This window comes from Microcaecilia unicolor, chromosome 9 (assembly GCF_901765095.1).
Source record: "Microcaecilia unicolor chromosome 9, aMicUni1.1, whole genome shotgun sequence".
NCBI lineage: Eukaryota > Metazoa > Chordata > Amphibia > Gymnophiona > Siphonopidae > Microcaecilia > Microcaecilia unicolor.
In genome coordinates, this window is record NC_044039.1 from 79,828,867 (window position 1) to 79,847,417 (window position 18,551).

Consider the following 18,551-nt stretch of genomic DNA (forward strand, 5'->3'; position numbering starts at 1 on the left):
AATCTTATCCCAAACAGAATCCCAGAAAACTCTACTTTTTTCACAGTCCCACCAATGATGTTCATAGGTACTGATCAGCTTGCAGCTCTGATAGCACAGACCTTCTTTTTTATTTGAATTAGGTAAAAATCTGGCCTTGTAAGGGGCCCAATAAAGTCAATGTACCAATGATGTATATACCAGTGTATCTGATCCCAAAACTTTTCATCCACAGAATCAGGAAGCCAAAGTTCCCACTTTTTTTTGGTAAGAAAGCAGAGGCAATCCTATATAATAATTCTCATCTCCAACGGTCTAATCTTGCTGTCTGTGTCCGTGACAGAGTTGGTCTGCTAGGCTCCGAAGCCCTGGCTGACGTCACCGGAAAGGAGATACCAGATTGGCTAGCAGAGGGAAGAGGGGAGGAGCTGAGAAGCTATCAGCACTGAAGGAGAAACCGGCCGGCGAGGAGAGAGCAGAGCGAAGAACGGAGGGAAGCGGACAAGGGGAGTAGGTGAGTGGCTGGAGCACTGAGGTGGCCGGAGAGACGCAGCGTGACTCGGAGAACAACCCGAGGCGGCCGGCGGCCGGACAGCACTGCCCACCAGTATGATGTCAGAGCTCTGAGCCCGCAGCGGCGCACGGAAGATGGCGGTGTAGAAGAAGGATGGCGGCCCGAATGAGAAATTTTACGAGGCCCCCGACACTGTCTCGCAGTTCGACAACGTGCGCCTGTGGTTAGTACATAAGTACATAAGTAATGCCATACTGAGAAAAGACCAAGGTTCCATCGAGCCCAGCATCCCGTCCATGACAGCGGCCAATCCAGGCCAAGGGCACCTGGCAAGCTTCCCAAACGCACAAACATTTTATACATGTTATTCCTGGGATTTTGGATTTTTCCAAGTCCGTTTAGTAGCGGTTTATGGACTTGTCCTTTAGGAAACCGTCCAACCCCTTTTTAAACTCTGCTAAGCTAACCGCCTTCACCACATTTTCCGGCAATGAATTCCAGAGTTTAATTACACGTTGGGTGAAGAAAATGTTTCTCCGATTTGTTTTAAATTTACTACACTGTAGTTTAATCGCATGCCCCCAAGTCCTAGTATTTTTGGAAAGCGTGAACAGATGCTTCACATCCACCTGTTCCACTCCACTCATTATTTTATATACCTCTATCATGTCTCCCCTCAGCAGTCTCTTCTCCAAGCTGAATAGCCCTAGCCTCCTTAGTCTTTCTTCATAGGGAAGTCGTACCATCCCCGCTATCATTTTAGTCGCCCTTCGCTGCACCTTTTCCAATTCTACTATATCTTTCTTGAGATGCGGCGACCAGAATTGAACACAATACTCAAGGTGCGGTCGCACCATGGAGCGATACAACGGCATTATAACATCCTCACACCTGTTTTCCATACCTTTCCTAATAATACCCAACATTCTATTCGCTTTTCTAGCCGCAGCAGCACACTGAACAGAAGGTTTCAGTGTGTTATCGACGACGACACCCAGATCCCTTTCTTGGTCCGTAACTCCTAACGTGGAACCTTGCATGACGTAGCTATAATTCGGGTTCTCTTTTCCCACATGCATCACCTTGCACTTGCTCACATTAAACGTCATCTGCCATTTAGCCGCCCAGTCTCCCAGTCTCGTAAGGTCCTCTTGTAATTTTTCACAATCCTGTCGCGAGTTAACGACTTTGAATAACTTTGTGTCATCAGCAAATTTAATTACCTCGCTAGTTACTCCCATCTCTAAATCATTTATAAATATATTAAAAAGCAGCAGTCCTAGCACAGACCCCTGAGGAACCCCACTAACTACCCTTCTCCATTGTGAATACTGCCCATTTAACCCCACTCTCTGTTTCCTATCCTTCAACCAGTTTTTAATCCACAATAGGACATTTCCTCCTATCCCATGACCCTCCAATTTCCTCTGTAGCCTTTCATGAGGTACCTTGTCAAACGCCTTTTGAAAATCCAGATACACAATATCAACCGGCTCCCCTTTATCCACATGTTTGTTTACTCCTTCAAAGAATTGAAGTAAATTGGTCAGGCAAGATTTCCCCACACAAAAGCCGTGCTGACTCGGTCTCAGTAATCCATGTCCTCGGATGTGCTCTGTAATTTTGTTTTTAATAATAGCCTCTACCATTTTACCCGGCACCGACGTCAGACTCACCGGTCTATAATTTCCCGGATCTCCCCTGGAGCCTTTTTTAAAAATGGGCGTTACATTGGCCACCCTCCAATCTTCTGGTACCACGCTCGATTTTAAGGATAAGTTGCATATCACTAGCAGTAGCTCCGTAAGCTCATTTTTCAGTTCTATCAGTACTCTAGGATGAATACCATCCGGTCCAGGAGATTTGCTACTCTTCAGTTTGCCGAACTGCCCCATTACGTCCTCCAGGTTTACCGTGAAGTCAGTAAGTTTCTCCGACTCGTCCGCTTGAAATACCATTTCCGACACCGGTATCCCACCCAAATCTTCCTCGGTGAAGACCGAAGCAAAGAATTCATTCAGTCTCTCCGCTACGTCTTTGTCTTCCTTGATCGCCCCTTTTACCCCTCGGTCATCCAGCGGCCCAACCGATTCTTTTGCCGGCTTCCTGCTTTTAATATACCGAAAAAATTTTTTACTATGTTTTTTTGCCTCGAATGCTATCTTTTTTTCGTAATCCCTCTTGGCCTTCTTTATCTGCGCCTTGCATTTGCTTTGACACTCCTTATGCTGCTTCTTGTTATTTTCAGATGGTTCCTTCTTCCATTTTCTGAAGGCGTTTCTTTTAGCCCTAATAGCTTCCTTCACCTCACTTTTCAACCAGGCCGGCTGTCTTTTGGAGTTCCGTCTTTCTTTTCTAATTCGCGGAATATGTATGGCCTGGGCCTCCAGGATGGTATTTTTGAACAGCATCCACGCCTGTTGTACAGTTTTTACTCTCTCAGTTGCCCCCTTAAGTTTTTTTTTTACCGTTCTTCTCATTTTATCATAGTCTCCTTTTTTAAAGTTAAACGCTAACATATTTGACTTTCTATGTACAGTTATTTCAAGGTCGATATCAAAACTGATCATATTATGGTCACTGTTATCAAGCGGCCCCAGTACCATAACGTCCCTCACCAGATCATGCGCTCCACTAAGGACCAAGTCTAGAATTTTTCCTTCTCTCGTCATCTCCTGCACCAGTTGCTCCATAAAGCTGTCCTTGATTTCATCAAGGAATTGTATCTCTGTAGCGTGTCCCGATGTTACATTTACCCAGTCTATATTTGGATAATTGAAGTCACCCATTATTATCACATTGCCCATTTTGTTCGCGTCTCTTTCTTTTATCATTTCTGTGTCTACCTGCTCATCCTGGCGAGGCGGACGGTAGTACACTCCTATCACCGTTTTTTTCCCTTTTATACATGGAATTTCAACCCACAATGATTCAAAGGTGTGATTTGTGTCCTGCTGAATTTGTAATCTATCTGAGTCAAGGCTCTCGTTAATATACAATGCTACCCCTCCACCAGTCCGGTCCACCCTATCACTACGATATACTTTGTACCCCGGTATGACAGTGTCCCACTGGTTATCCTCCTTCCACCAGGTCTCAGTAATGCCTATTATATCCAATTTTTCATTTAGTGCAATATATTCCAACTCCCCCATCTTATTTCTTAGACTCCTAGCATTTGCATATAGACATTTCAGAGTATGTTTGTTGTTCTTATTTGCATGATGCTTAGTACCTGACACTATTGATTTGCCATCTTTTGTCTGATCTTTAGTTGTATTTAAGGGCACCTGGTCTACCACGGTCTGTTGTGCAACCTCACTATTCAAAAACCCTATCTTCCCTGTTTGTGAGGTATCTTTGCAAGATACCTTTTCCCGAACCATGCGCTTTTGAGCGACTGTCGGCCTTCCCCCCATTTCTAGTTTAAAAGCTGCTCTATCTCCTTTTTAAATGCCGACGCCAGCAGCCTGGTCCCACCCTGGTTAAGGTGGAGCCCATCCTTTCGGAATAGGCTCCCCCTTCCCCAGAATGTTGCCCAGTTCCTAACAAATCTAAAACCCTCCTCCCTGCACCATTGTCTCATCCACGCATTGAGACTCTGGAGCTCTGCCTGTCTCTTGGGCCCTGCACGGGGAACAGGTAGCATTTCAGAAAATGCTACCCTAGAGGATCTGGATTTGAGCTTTCTACCTATGAGCCTAAATTTGGCTTCCAGAACCTCTCTCCCACATTTTCCTATGTCATTGGTACCCACATGTACCAAGACAGCGGACTCCTCCCCAGCACTATCTAAAATCCTATCTAGGTGACGCGTGAGGTCCGCCACCTTCGCACCAGGCAGGCAAGTCGCCAGGCGATCCTCACGTCCACCAGCCACCCAGCTATCTATATGCCTAATGATCGAATCACCAACTACAACAGCTGTCCTAACCTTTCCCTCCCGGGCAGCACTTGGAGACATATCATCGGTGCGAGAGGATAGTACATCCCCTGGTGGGCAGGTCCTGGCTACAGGAGTACTTCCTACTTCACCAGGGTGATGCTCTCCTTCTAGGAGACCTCCCTCCTCCAAGGTAGCACAAGGGCTACTAGACTGGAGGTGGGACTTCTCTACAACAACCCTGTAGGTCTCCTCTATGTACCTCTCTGTCTCCCTCAGCTCCACCAAGTCTGCTACTCTAGCCTCAAGAGAACGGACACGTTCTCTAAGAGCTAGGAGCTCTTTGCATCGGGCGCAAACATATGACATCTCACCAACTGGGAGATAATCATACATGTGACACTCAATGCAAAAGACTGGATAGCACCCCTCTCGCTGCTGGACTGCTGACTCCATCTTAGTGTTTTTGAGTTTTTCAATAATTTAAAACTTGCTACAGTATTAAGGATATTAGCCTAATATAAAAGTGTCTTTTACTTTATATAGTATATTGTATGATTTATTTAGTATTTCCTTCTTAGATGGTGATGAAATGTATTTAAAACTCTATAAGAGCACTCCTTGCTTGTTACCCTAATTACAATAACTGACTATAAATGAGGAGTTGTCCTAGGGGTGGGGGGGAATACTAAATTAGATCCTGCAGTGGCTGTTAGATTCTATCTGTTAATGCTGTGGTACAAAGCTTTTAAAACTAAGTGGAAAAGAATATGGAGATTAGCTGTTTTCTGTTAGCTGTTGAAATTAGTTTTTTAATTTTGCCTAACACTAACCTACAATTCCTCCTTTAAACCCCAATCTTTAAGTTCCCAAAGCACAAAGCAAAGGAGCGTTCACTTACCAGAGAAATGTCCTCTTCTCTCAGAACTTCTCAGAAAGAAAGTTCAGTGGGACCTTTCCTCTTTATATACTTTTGAATCTAAGGGGCCTCCTTTGAACAGGCTCTTTTAAGCTGATTCAGCAACCTATGCAAGTATTCTACTTCCCCCACCCTTAATTATCACTTAATTGAGGTCACTGGATGAGCTAACTCTCCAGCAGCCAAGGAAAAGAAAAATAACTGCCGTTTAGAACAAAGGAGTTCCTACCTCTAGAAAAGGTTTCAGTTTAAAACTAGGTCACTGGATGAGCTAACTCTCCAGCAGCCAAGGAAAAGAAAAATAACTGCCGTTTAGAACAAAGGAGTTCCTACCTCTAGAAAAGGTTTCAGTTTAAAACTATGGGGAAAATGCCTATTTCTAGAGAAAAGTTCAGTTTAAAACTGTGGGGAAAGGGTTTATACACTATGGCAACTAGTTAATGATGCTTGCTTTTCTCTCTTTTTATTCCTCCCTTAATACTAAACTATGCCCTGCTTGCTTTTCCCTCTCTCTCTTTTTATTCACCCTTAATACTAAATTAGATCCTGCAGTGGCTGTTAGATTCTATCTGTTAATGCTGTGGTACAAAGCTTTTAAAACTAAGTGGAAAAGACTATGGAGATTAGCTGTTTTCTGTTAGCTGTTGAAATTTGCTTTTTAATTTTGCCTAACACTAACCTACAATTCCTCCTTTAAACCCCAATCTTTAAGTTCCCAAAGCACAAAGCAAAGTAGCGTTCACTTGGGCAAGAACTACAAGAAGGTAGTGGAGCTGGAGGGAGGAGAGGACCGGTGGGAGGGCTGCCACTCTACTGTACTCTGCCCTGCCTGCTCGCCCGCAGCACCAGGCCCCGGGAACAAAGGGGGAGGAGCGGGTCCGGGCCCCCGGAGAGAGAGAGAGCCGCAAGCATGGAGGGGGCAGAGCAGCCTTACTGGAATACTGGCTATACCATACAGGGAGGGAGACCCTGAAACTGGGAGGGAGGGAGGGAGGGAGGGAACAGCCCTGGAACTGGGAGGGCACGGCACTGGAACTGGGAGGGAGGGAGGGAGGGCACGGCTGTGGAGCTGGGAGGGAGGGGGGGCCCATGGCACACACTCTCATTCTCACACAAACACTCTCTCTCTCACAGACACACTCGCCGCCAGTCTCGCTCTCTCTCTCTCTGTCACACACTCGCACATTCACTCTCTCTCTCATACAGTCACTCTCACACTCTCTCAAACATACACACTCCGAGGAAAACCTTGCTAGCGCCCGTTTCATTTGTGTCAGAAACGGGCCTTTTTTTTCTAGTATATACATATTCCTATAGCGTTATACACCCTAGTCAAAATATTTTTATTCCCTGGTTCTTTAAATAGAGTACTTTCTAATTCCGTGGGCTTTCTATATAAATTTACCTTAGCATCTAGTTGATGTAGGAATCCCTTATCTGAAAGTACTGAAAGAAGGGAATCTCATGGGCCGTGAGGTCTTGCAGTATTTGATGGCCTAGGCCTACAAATCTTTGCAGCAATGAGTGCATATACTGCGTAGAGAAGGGCTCTTGGTCTCTCAGTACGCTACTAGGAAAAAGATCTCCAGAGAGCCCACACTGTGCCTGTACCTGACACCAAACTTGACATAAAGGACCCAAAAAAGTATGATGTCTGACAGTGTCCCAGTAAGCCTTCCTATTCTCTTCTTGCAATTTAATCCATTGAAAAACCAAAAAGGGGGCCAGCAAGGTCTGCTCCAACTGTACCCACTGTTTTTCAAGTGGTTGTTCATAATGATTCTTTAGAGCCTTAAGGACAGCAGACTTATAGTAGGCATACAGATTGGGAAAGCCCACTCCTTTTCCCTGATCTCAGGAGACTCTAAGCCTATGCAAGGAGACTTTTGGCCATTTCCCTTGCCATATAAAGTCCCGTAAGATTTTATCCTATGCCTTAAATTATTTCTGAGGTAGCTTAATAGGTAACTGAGTAACAAAACATAGAAATTTAGGAAAAATCATCATCTTCACCACTGCCACTCTCCTGCACCATGTCAGCATCAAATGTCACCACCATCCAGCTACTTCTGGGACCGTTAGATCATAAAGGAGCAAAAGAGGCACTCAGGGAGGACAAGGCCATAGCGGAGAGACTGAATGAATTCTTTGCTTTGGTCTTTACAGAAGAAGATGTAAGAGATCTACCTGTACCAGAAATGGTTTTCAAGGGTGAGGATGTGGAGGAGCTGAAAGAAATCTTGGTGAACCTGGAAGATGTACTGAGCCAAAGTGACGGATTAAAGAGTAGTAAATCACATGGACCAGATGGCATGCATACAAGGGTACTGAAAGAACTCAAACATGAAATTGATGATCTGCTGTTAGTGATTTGCTGATCTGCTGTTAGTGATCTGTAACCTGTCATTAAAAACGTCCATAGTACCTGAAGTTTGGAGGGTGGCCCATGTAATACCGATTTTTAAAAAGGGTTCCAGGGTTGATCTGGGAAATTACAGACTGGTAAGCCTGATGTTAGAGCCGGGTAAAATAGTGGAAACTATTATAAAGAATAAAATTATGGAACACATAGATAAACATGGGTTAATGGGACAGAGTCAGCATGGATTCAGCCAAGGGAAGTCTTTCCACAACAATTTGCTTTATTTCTTTGAAGGCGTGAATAAACATGTTGATAAAGGTGAGCTGGTTAGTGTAGTGTATCTAGATTTTCAGAAAGCTTTTGACAAAGTTCCTCATGAGAGACTCCTGAGAAAAGTAAAGAGTCATGGGATAGGAGGCAATGGTATGTTGTGGATTAGGAATTGGTTATTGGACAGAAAACAGAGGGTAGGGTCAAATGGCCATTTCTCTCAATGGAAGGTGAATAGTGGAGTACCACAGGGATCAGTACTGGGACCGGAGATATTTAACATATTTCTAAATGATATGGAAATCTGAATGACGAGTGAGGTGATTAAATATGCAGATGACACAAAAATATTCAAGGTTGTTAAAACACATGCGGACTGTGAAAAATTGCAGGAAGACCTTAGGAAGTTGGAGGACTGGGCATCCAACTGGCAGATTAAATTTAATGTGGACAAATACAGAGTGATGCATATTGGAAAGAATAATCCGAATCATAGTTACCTGATGGTTGGGTCCACCTTGGGGGTAAGCACTCAAGAAAAAGATCTGGGTGTTGTTGTAGATAATACCTTGAAATCTTCTGCTCAGTGTGTGACGGTGGCCAAAAAAGCAAACAGGATGCTAGGAATTATTAGAAAAGGGATGGTGAATAAGTCCGAAAATACTATAAGGCATCTGTATCGCTTCATGGTGCGATCTCACCTTGAATATTGCTTTAAGTTCTGGTCTTTGTATCTCAAAAAATATACATCGGAATTAGAAAATGTTCAAAGAACAGTGACCAAAATGATAAAGGGAATGGAACTCCTCTCATATGAGGAAAGGCTGAAGAGGTTAAGGCTCTTCAGCTTGGAAAAGAGATGGATGAGGGGAGATATGATTGAGGTCTACAAAATCCTGAGTGGTATAGAACGAGTAGAAGTGAATCGATTTTTTTTTCTCGTTCCAAAAGTACAAAGACTAGAGGACAGTCAATGAAGTTACATGGAAATACTTTTAAAACAAATAGGAGGAAATATTTTTTCACTCAACAAATAGTTAAGCTCTGGAATTCTTTGCTGGAATATGTAATAGCAGCGGTTAGTGTACCTGGGTTTTAGAAAGGTTTAGACAAGTTCCTGGAGGAAAGGTTTATAGTCTGCTATTGAGACAGACATGGGGAAGCTACTGCTTGCCCTGGGATTGGTAGCATGGATTTGGGTTTCTGCCAGGTACTTGCGACCTGGCTTGGCCACTGTTGGAAACAGGATACTGGGCTAGAAGGACCATTGGTCTGGACCATTACAGTTATTTTTATGTTCTTATCATTACTTTTTTCTTTTTGGAAGGACAAACAATATCTGATTATTGCTTTTTTTGGGGGGGGAGAGGAAAACATCATCACTTGCTGACGCTTATGTTTAGCTAGCTCTGCATCTCTGCTTAAACGTGGTTTCGTAGACGTTTTAGACCACTATTTATGGTAATAAATAGAAATAAATCAAAACATTGAAAAGAAAATAAGATGATACCTTTTTATTGGACTAATTTAAAACATTTTTTGATTAGCTTTCAAAGGTGAGTCTTCTTCACATCTGAAATAAGCACATGTTGACAAATATCAGAATATATAAGTGAACCACAAAAGCATTCCAATGACAGTCTCACAGAAAGAGGGTGGGGTAGGTTAGGTGAGAAACAAGGAGAGCTGGGTGATTGAGAAACAGGGATGGCTGATAGGAGAGTGATAAATCATTAGAATTTTATGGTTTATAGTGGGAAAGAAGGCCCAGATCTTTGTTAAGTTCTGTCTGGTGGGTGTCAGAATATTTCATCATTTTGACTTCAAAGGTCTTATGTATCTGGTTTGTCTTAAAATTTCATTTTAGTATTCTTACCATAAGATCATTGATGCAGTGTTCTGGTTTTGTAAAGTGCTGTCCCACAGAGGTGGCACTGGAATGTTTAATATTGTGTCTGTGTAAACTGAGCCTTGTCTTTAGCATCTGGCTTGTTTCTCCCATATAGTACCCTTCTTCACCCTTTTTGCATTGAATGATATATACCACATTTGAGGATGAGCATGTATAGGATTTCCTTCTGTTGAATGTTTTTCCCATGTGAGTGGTTGTGGGATCCTGTGAGATGTGTTGGCACAGTTTACAGCTAGGTGTATGTTCTGTTTCAAATCAGGTGGCTGTTGGAAGGCCAGCACTGGTGAGGCTGGGAATATCTTTTTCAGTAATTCATCCTCCTGGAGTAGTGGCTTTAGATTTTTGTGATTCTTCTGAAGAGGGGTTCTCTCTCTGGGATTCTGTCTGTGGCTTGCTTCTATTTGTGCTGCAGTAGGTTTGTTCTAGGTATTTTAAAGGAAGAAGCAATATTCTTGGAGATTATGGGGTCCTTTTACTAAGGTGCGCTGAAAAATGGCCTGCAGTAGTGTAGATGCGTGTTTTGGGCATGCAAAATTATTTTTTAGCGCACCTACAAAAAATGCTCTTTTTTTGCCAAAAACAGATATGTGGCAAAATGAAAATTGAGGCACATCTATTTTGGGTCTGAGACCTTTCTGCAAGTCATTGACTTAGCGGTAAGGTCAGTGACCGGGCGGTAATGGTCTACGCGCGTCAAATGCGCACCAGAAAATAAAAAATATTTTTCAGATGCTCATAGTAACATAGTAGATGACGGCAGAAAAAGACCTGCACGGTCCATCCAGTCTGCCCAAGATAAATTCATATGTGCTACTTTTTTTATTTGTACTGTCCTCTTCAGTGCACAGACCGTATAAGTCTGGCCAGCCCTATCCCCGCCTCCCAACCACCAACCCCGCCTCCCATCCACCAGCTCTGGCACAGACCGTATAAGTCTGCCCAGCACTATCCCTGCCACCCACCACCGGCTCTGGCACAGACCATATAAGTCTGCCCAGCACTATCCCCGCCGCCCAACCACCAGCCCCGGCACAGACTGTATAAGTCTGCCCAGCACTAGTCCCGCCTACCAATCACCAGCCCCAGCACAGACCGTATATGTCTGCCCAGCACTAGCCCCGCCTCCCAACCACCAGCTCTGCCACCCATTCTAGGCTAAGCTCCTGGGTGGCAGAGCTGGTGGTTGGGAGGCGGGGCTAGTGTGGGCAGACATATACATTCTGTGCTGGGGCTGGTGGTTGGTAGGCGGGACTAGTGCTGGGCAGACTTATACGGTCTGTGCCGGGGCTGGTGGTTGGGCGGCGGGGATAGTGCTGGGCAGACTTATACGGTCTGTGCCAGAGCCAGTGGTGGGTGGCAGGAATAGTGCTGGGCAGACTTATACGGTCTGTGCCAGAGCTGGTGGTTGGGAGGCGGGGTTGGTGGATGCCAAAATTGAAATTACTGCGAGGGCCACACGGTAACTGGGTGGTAACTCCAATTTGGTTTGTTGGGCATGCATAGGTGCCTGGTACAAATCAAGGTAAGGTATACACAAAAAAGTGGCACATTTCTTGGGCAGACTGGATGGACACTGCAGGTCTTTTTCTGCCGTCATCTACTATGTTATGTTACTATGTTACTCGACTTAGTAAAAAGGCCTTTTTGTTTGAATGATTCAGTCAGGATTTTGAGGTGTTTATCTCTGTCAGGTTTGAAACACTGGGGTGTTTTTTCACAAATGGTTGCATTGTTTTGTTCACTATAATGAGAAGGGTGCCTCCAAGTGGGAATCAATAGTGTATGTGTAGATAGAATGGTGTATATGAATATTATGTATCCATTGGTTTATATGCACACATATTAAATTTATATGTATTAAGTGAATTTAACATCATATATGTACTATCTTTGATAGAATAATCACAGCACATTAAGGTAGTGTCCAATATAGGAAGATTATAGTGAGTTATTAATAACAGGTATATTTGTACGCACTGGTATACAATGTGAATGTGATCATTTGGGCTTAACCATTGTAACAGGTGGTGGCTTTGACGACCATGAGAGTATGTACATACTTTAAAGGTTAGGAACGCCTAATGTGCAGTGATAGTTCCTCTGATTCTACCACACATTCCCTTGGGGATGACTTGGTAAGAAGGGTTAGAACTGAGCACATAAAAAAAAAAAATAAAACTATTATATTTAAACTACTACTACTACTACTTAACATTTCTAGAGCGCTACTGGAGTTACGCAGCGCTGTACAATTTAACAAAGAGAGACAGTCCCTGCTCAAAGAGCTTACGTGGTATATAATACTAAGTATTCAGTAGAATCAGCAATACTTGAGACTTAGTAGTATTCATTTGATTTTTCTTCCAGTATAGTATAGTTTGAGGTAAAATTTTAATGCCAAGAAATGCAGAGTGATGCACATGGGGTGCAGAAACCCAAAAGAGAGATTAGTAAGCTCGTCTCAGGAGAGAGACATTGGGGTGTTGGTGTCCGAGGATCTGAAGGTGAAGAAACAATGTGACAAGGCAAAGGATGCTAGGCTGCATACAGAGGGATATAGCCAACAAAAGAAAGGAGGTGTTGATGCCCCTCTACAAGTCATTGGTAAGGTCCCACTTGGAGTATTGTGTTCAGTTTTGAAGGCCGTATCTTGCTAAAGATGTAAAAAGACTGGAATTGGTGCAAAGAAAAGCTACAAAATTGGTATGGGATTTGCTTTGTAAATCGTACAAGGAGAGAGTTGCCAACCTGAACATGTATACCTTGGAGGAAAGGAGAAACAGGGGTGACATGATACAGACATTCAAATATTTGAAAGGTATTAATCCGCAAACAAACCTTTTCCAGAGATGGGAAGGTGGTAGAACTAGAGGACATGAATTGAGGTTGAAAGGGGGCAGACTCAGGACTAATGTCAGGATATGTGGAGGATACGTGGAATGCCCTCCCACGAGAGGCGGTGGAGATGAAAATGGTAATGGAATTCAAACTTGTGTGGGATAAACACAAAGGAATCCTGTTTAGAAGGAATGGATCCATGGAATCTTAGCAGAGATTGGGTGGCAACACCGGTAATTGGGAAGCAAAACCAGTACTGGGCAGACTGGGGAGACTTCTACAGTCTATGCCCTGATCGTGGCTGAATAGATAAGGATAGGCTAGAGTGTAAATTTTAAGGGACTTCAACGTTAGCTTCAGAACTTTTAGTGGAAGAACAGTTGTGGGCAGACTTCTATGGTCTGTGTCCTGAGAATGGCAAGGACAAATCAAACTCGGCTATACATACAAAGTATCGCATACCATGTAAATTGAGTTTATATTGTTGGGCAGACTGGAAAACTCTTTTTATTGGAAAAAACTAAAAACAAATAACATACAAATCAAAAACAAGCCCCTAGCTATACACGGTCCTCCTATCTATGTACACCCCCTCCCCCTCCTCAATAGAACAGTGGAAACTGTTTATTAGAAAGACCAAAGAAAAAAACCGGACATGCAAATCAAACCCCAGGCTCCTAGCTAGACATGGTCTGCCTATCTATGTACACCCCCTCCTCAATAATACAATGGATCAACCCCCCCCCCCCGACCCCCCACAACCCCTTCAGACAACTGGCACACAATCCCCTGGGAAGCATGTCCCCTCATGGCGGCTTAAGCCTCACGTGTCTCCACCACCTCGAAGCCACCCCCACCCCTTTTTCCACCCTTTCCCACTTCGCCGCTTCCTGCACCGCCCTTACCACATCCCAGCTGACTACCTCCGCCGGCCGGACCTCCTGGTACAGGGACACCCTGCAGCGCGCCATCCAGAGGCAGTACCGCAATATCACCGAAATCAGAAAGCGTGTTACCGGATCCCCGCGTCCCTCTCCACCCTCTGGGCCATACACCCAGTCCGCATAGCTGTAGTTGCGGAAACTGGGGATCTGCAGCAACGAGGAAACCCGGTCAGAGACCTGGACTGTAAATGGGCACCTCACCAGGAAATGCTCCATCGTCTCTTCAGTTCCAGCACATTCCTCCCGTGGGCACCCTCTATCCCGCACATTGCGATATTTCAAATTTCCTCGGACGTACAGTCTACCGTGAAAGGACAGCCACGCCAGGTCTTTATACTTCACCGGGATGCGGTTCGAAGCAATCAACCGTAACCCCTGCTGCATCCGTGGGGCCGGCGCGTCCCTCAGCGCCAGAGGAGCTGAGAACACCTGCGCCCGTACTCTGTCCATCCAGACCCCCCCGTTGTCCTGCCTTCACCTCCCCCACCGTCAGCCCCCACACCCTCACCAATTTCACTAGGGTCTTGCAATAACTCACCCCCCCCGGAGCCCCCCTTCGCAGTGCCACTACCCTCCCCCCCTCCCGCCATAGGTCCCAATATCTCGGCCACCACTGCAGGACACTCCTAGCCCACCCCGGTGGCTCCCGCCCTACCGCCCTCCCCAGATTGAACTGCAGGAACAAAGCGCTGAAAAACAGGACTGGGTTTATCATGCCCACCCCCCCTCCCTCCTAGGCAGATAGGTAACATTCCGTTTTACCGGATTCGTCCTGTTGCCCCAGAGCAGCCGGAAGAACACCCCATACAAGGCCGTGTACCGGCTCTCCGGCAGCAGGCAGATGTAACTGACGAACAGAAACAAAGGAACTAAGTGTGCCTTGATGAGCTGTACCCGCTCCCCCATGGTCATTTTCCACCCCTTCCATCTATCCACCCTCCCCTTCACTTCTTGGAGACACCTATCCCAGTTGTAGAGCCTATAATCCCCCTTCTCGAAGTATATTCCCAAGACCCGTATACGTTCCACAGCTGTAGGAAACCTACCTCCCAACTCAAATTGCAGCCCCTGATCCCCAACCCACAGGCTATTGGACTTTTGAAAATTGACCTGCGACGCTGTTGCCTGCGAGTATTCCTGGATCAGGTTCTGCAATCTACCTCCCTCCCTCTGGTCCGCTACCCACACTGTAACGTCATCTGCATACGCCACGACCCTTAACTGGTTATTGTCCCCCACCTCCACCCCTTCCAGCCCCTCCGCCCCCCCCTTCTCCAGCCGTCTTATAAAAGGGTCGATGGCGTATGCATACAACAGCGGGCTGAGTGGGCACCCCTGTCGGACCCCTGCCCCTATCTCAAACCCCTGCCCTCTCCACCCGTTAACCAGGGGAAAACACCCCACATGCCGATAGAGTAGCTGTAATTGCTCTATCCAACCCTTCGGAAACCCATAGCGCTCCAGAATGCTCCATAGGACACCCCACTGCACTCTATCAAACGCTTTTTCCTGGTCGAGTGTTACCAACAGCCTACCATGCCCTCCCACTCTACTGCGTTCTACCCCCTCCCGCACCCACGCTGCAGCTTCCAAGACCCCTCTCCCTTTAACCCCACATGCTTGCGAGGCTGCTAGCAAATCCCCAGACACCTGCCTCATTCTCTGGAATAGCATTCGCGCAAAGATTTTTCGATCCGTATTAAGCAGTGCTATAGGCCGCCAGTTGGCCAGCATCGCCGGGTCCTTCCCCTTACTTAGTAGGATAAGAGCCGCCTCTGTCAAGGAACTAGGCAAGGAACCCTCCAACTGGGCTGCCCCCCATACCCTCACCAGGATCGGCACCAGCTGCTCCTTAAAGGCCTGGTAGAACTCAGTTGTTAGCCCATCCGGCCCCGGCGAGGTCTTCCTGTGGAGCGCCCCGATGGCTTCCTCCACCTCCTGTTCTGTCCACGGGTTCAAGAGGGCCTGAAGCTGGGGTCCCCCGTGACCTATCCCCGGGGTTCCTTCCACATAACACTCCATCTGCTCCATATCAATCTGCTGGGCTGAAAGGAACGCCGCAAAGTGGTCCCTCACTGCCCCCAGAATCCCCTCCCTGGTGTCCTGCAGGACCCCCTGTGCATCCCACACCCCCTCCATCACCCTACGCGCCCTCCGCTCCCGGCAGCATGCGAAGGGGTCCGGGCTACACATTTTCCCGAAGTCCCGCTCATACACCAAGGAGGTGTAGCGGTTGTACTGTACCTGCTCCAGGAGTGCTTGGAGATCATGTATTTCTTCCTCCCTCCCCCCTTGTGAAATCAATGTGTCCCTCTTTTTCTTTATTGCCATGCCCAACTTTGTCCTTTCCCTCCCCTCCCTTCTCGCCTGTCTGAGAAAGAATCCCCGCGTTCGTCTTTTCACTGTATCCCACCACTCCCCCAATGACTGAAATGCCCCCTGCACTGACACCTGATCTTCCAAAAACCGGCGGTACTCCTCCCGCACCTGCTCGCTACCTAACCACTTTAAATTTAGTCGCCATAACCCCCTCCCTGGCCTCTGCGCTGCCGCCCCCCCCACCTGAAGGAGGACCATGTGGTGGTCTGAAAAGTCCACGTCCACGGTTCGTGGACCCCCCAGACAAACCCCCTTCTTTACCAGGAATCTATCGATTCTACTTTTACACTGCCCTCGAAAGAACGTGAACCCCTCCTGTTCCTCACAGAAGGCCACATGCGCGTCTACCAGCTCCGCCTCCCACATGATCCATGCCAGCCTCACCCCGTCATAGCCCACCTGTACCGATCGTCCCCCACTATCCTTTTTCCGCAATATGGTGTTAAAATCTCCCCCCCAGACTACTTGGCGCGAAGTGTATAGGTAGGGCTTGATCTTCCCAAAGAGGAGCACCCTTTCCTTCTTGCTTTGGGGCCCGTACACATTTACCACCCTCAGTGCTCTATCCTCCCAAATCGCATCCACAACAAGACATCTCCCCACCCCCAGCTCCACCACTCGCTGAATATTCACCCGGTGGGACTTAAATAAGATCCCCACCCCACCATACCTCTCCCCCGCCAACCCCCACACCGAGGGACCCCACTTCCAGGCCCGCCTTGCCCGCCTGATCACCTCAATGGACCGCAGCCGAGTCTCCTGGAGCAGGAAGCAATCTGCTTGGACCCTCGCGAACCAGTCATACGCTAAACCCTGCTTCTTCGGAGAGGCGATGCTGGCCACATTCAGCGTGGCAAATGTCAACACTAAGCCTGCCATCCTCATTGCGAGTCACGGGTCTGCTCACTCCCAACTTCTTTCCTTATCTCCTGGGATACCCCCTTCTTACCCTGAAGCAGGTCCTCTGCTATGCGGTCTACATCATCCCCTGCCAGATCCCCCTCCCCCCCCCCGCAGCCGTCCTGTCTGCACCTTACCCCCCCCTCCCCCTTTCTTCCTTCCTTTCTTCTTTGCTCTATCCGGACCCACCCCCTGATCCCTCCCTCTCCCCTCTTCACCCCCGCCCCCTACCTCCTCCTCCGAGTCCTCCACCTCCCCCAAGTCCTCCAAGTCCTCCAGATCCTCCTCTAGCTCCACTCTGTCCCCCCAAGCCTGCACTTGGGCCTTCACCACCTGCCCGGCCCCCTCAGCTTTCCTCTTACTCCCCTTTCCCCTCCCTCCCTCCCTTCCCTCTTCCTCCTCCCTCACCCCTCCCCCTCCCCCCAGAGCCTTCCCGCCCTTCTTCCTACCACCAGTACCCTCCTCCAGTGCTTCCTCATATTTCCGTTTGCCCTCTCCAATCCCCCCTGCCGCCCCCTCTTCCTCCATTAACTCCACCTCTTCTCCTTCCCCCTGTTCTTCCTCCTCCCTCCCAACCTCCCTATCCTCCTCCTCCTCCTCCAACACCTGAAATCTGTTCCTCCCCATCTTCCCCTGCAGCGACCCCTCCCTGCCCACCCCTACTTTCCCCCCCCTCCGAAACTTCCCTTTCCTCTGTGGCACTTGTACCCACTCCCCCTCTCCCCCCTGCTCCACTCCTGACCCAGCCCCCTGCCGCCCCCCCTCCTGCATCCCCTCCTTCTCCCCCCCTTGCCCCTCCCTGCCTATCACCCCCTGCCCTATCCCCTCCTCCATTACCCCCCCTCCCCGTCCCTTCCCCCACATATCCCACTCGTTATGGGCCGCCCTAGGGCAGTTCCGATATGCATGGCCTAACCCGCCGCAGAGGTTGCACCTGATCGCGGTGCAGTCCTCTGTGGCATGCTGATCCCCGCATCTTCCACACTTTACCACTGGGCATGACATGCTGAAGTGCCTAAACGAACCACATCTGAAGCACTGCCGCGGCTGCCCCTTGTAAAAGCACAGTATCCTGTCACGACCGATAAAGGCAGCCGAAGGAATGTGCTGGACCACATGGCTCTCCTGTCTCAATTTGACCAGGGCTCCCCAACCTCCTGCCCAAACCCTGCTTGGATCCGGTAACTTTGTAAGTGGGGATCTCAGCTCCGCGTACCTCTGTAGCCAGTAGGCTAAATCTGCCCCAGAGATAGACTCATTTCTCACGAGCAGGGTGATCTGCACCAGGTCCGGCTTGCTGACTGGAATGGCCCTGAGGTCCCGCCACTCCCCCTTTCCCCTCACCCCCTCGTACCTTTCCCAGAATATTTCCATCCCCCTCTGGGTCATGAAGCTCAAGTCATATTCTGGGATGTTGATGGGGTGTATACACGCGTAAAAGTCCTCGGGTATAAACCCCATCCCCATCACCAGCCTCAAGACCCGATCCCTGGAGGGCATTGCCCCCTCCCCTATCCATTTGAGCTGTACCACATTTCGCCGCTTAGGCAGCTGTCCACCCCCTGTCCCCGCTCCCCCCCAACCCCTCCCTGGGCCCTCAAAACCACCCGATCTCCCCCCCTCCCTCCTTCCCCCTCCCTGGACTACTGCC

The 18,551-nt window shown here is 47.7% G+C and overlaps 1 protein-coding gene across 1 annotated transcript in view; it reads left to right on the forward strand.

The window, feature by feature from the left end:
• The window catches only part of EFCAB6 (EF-hand calcium binding domain 6), a 1,149,121-nt gene that overhangs the window by 277,008 nt on the left and 853,562 nt on the right, over positions 1-18,551 (forward strand). The window lies entirely within an intron of this gene.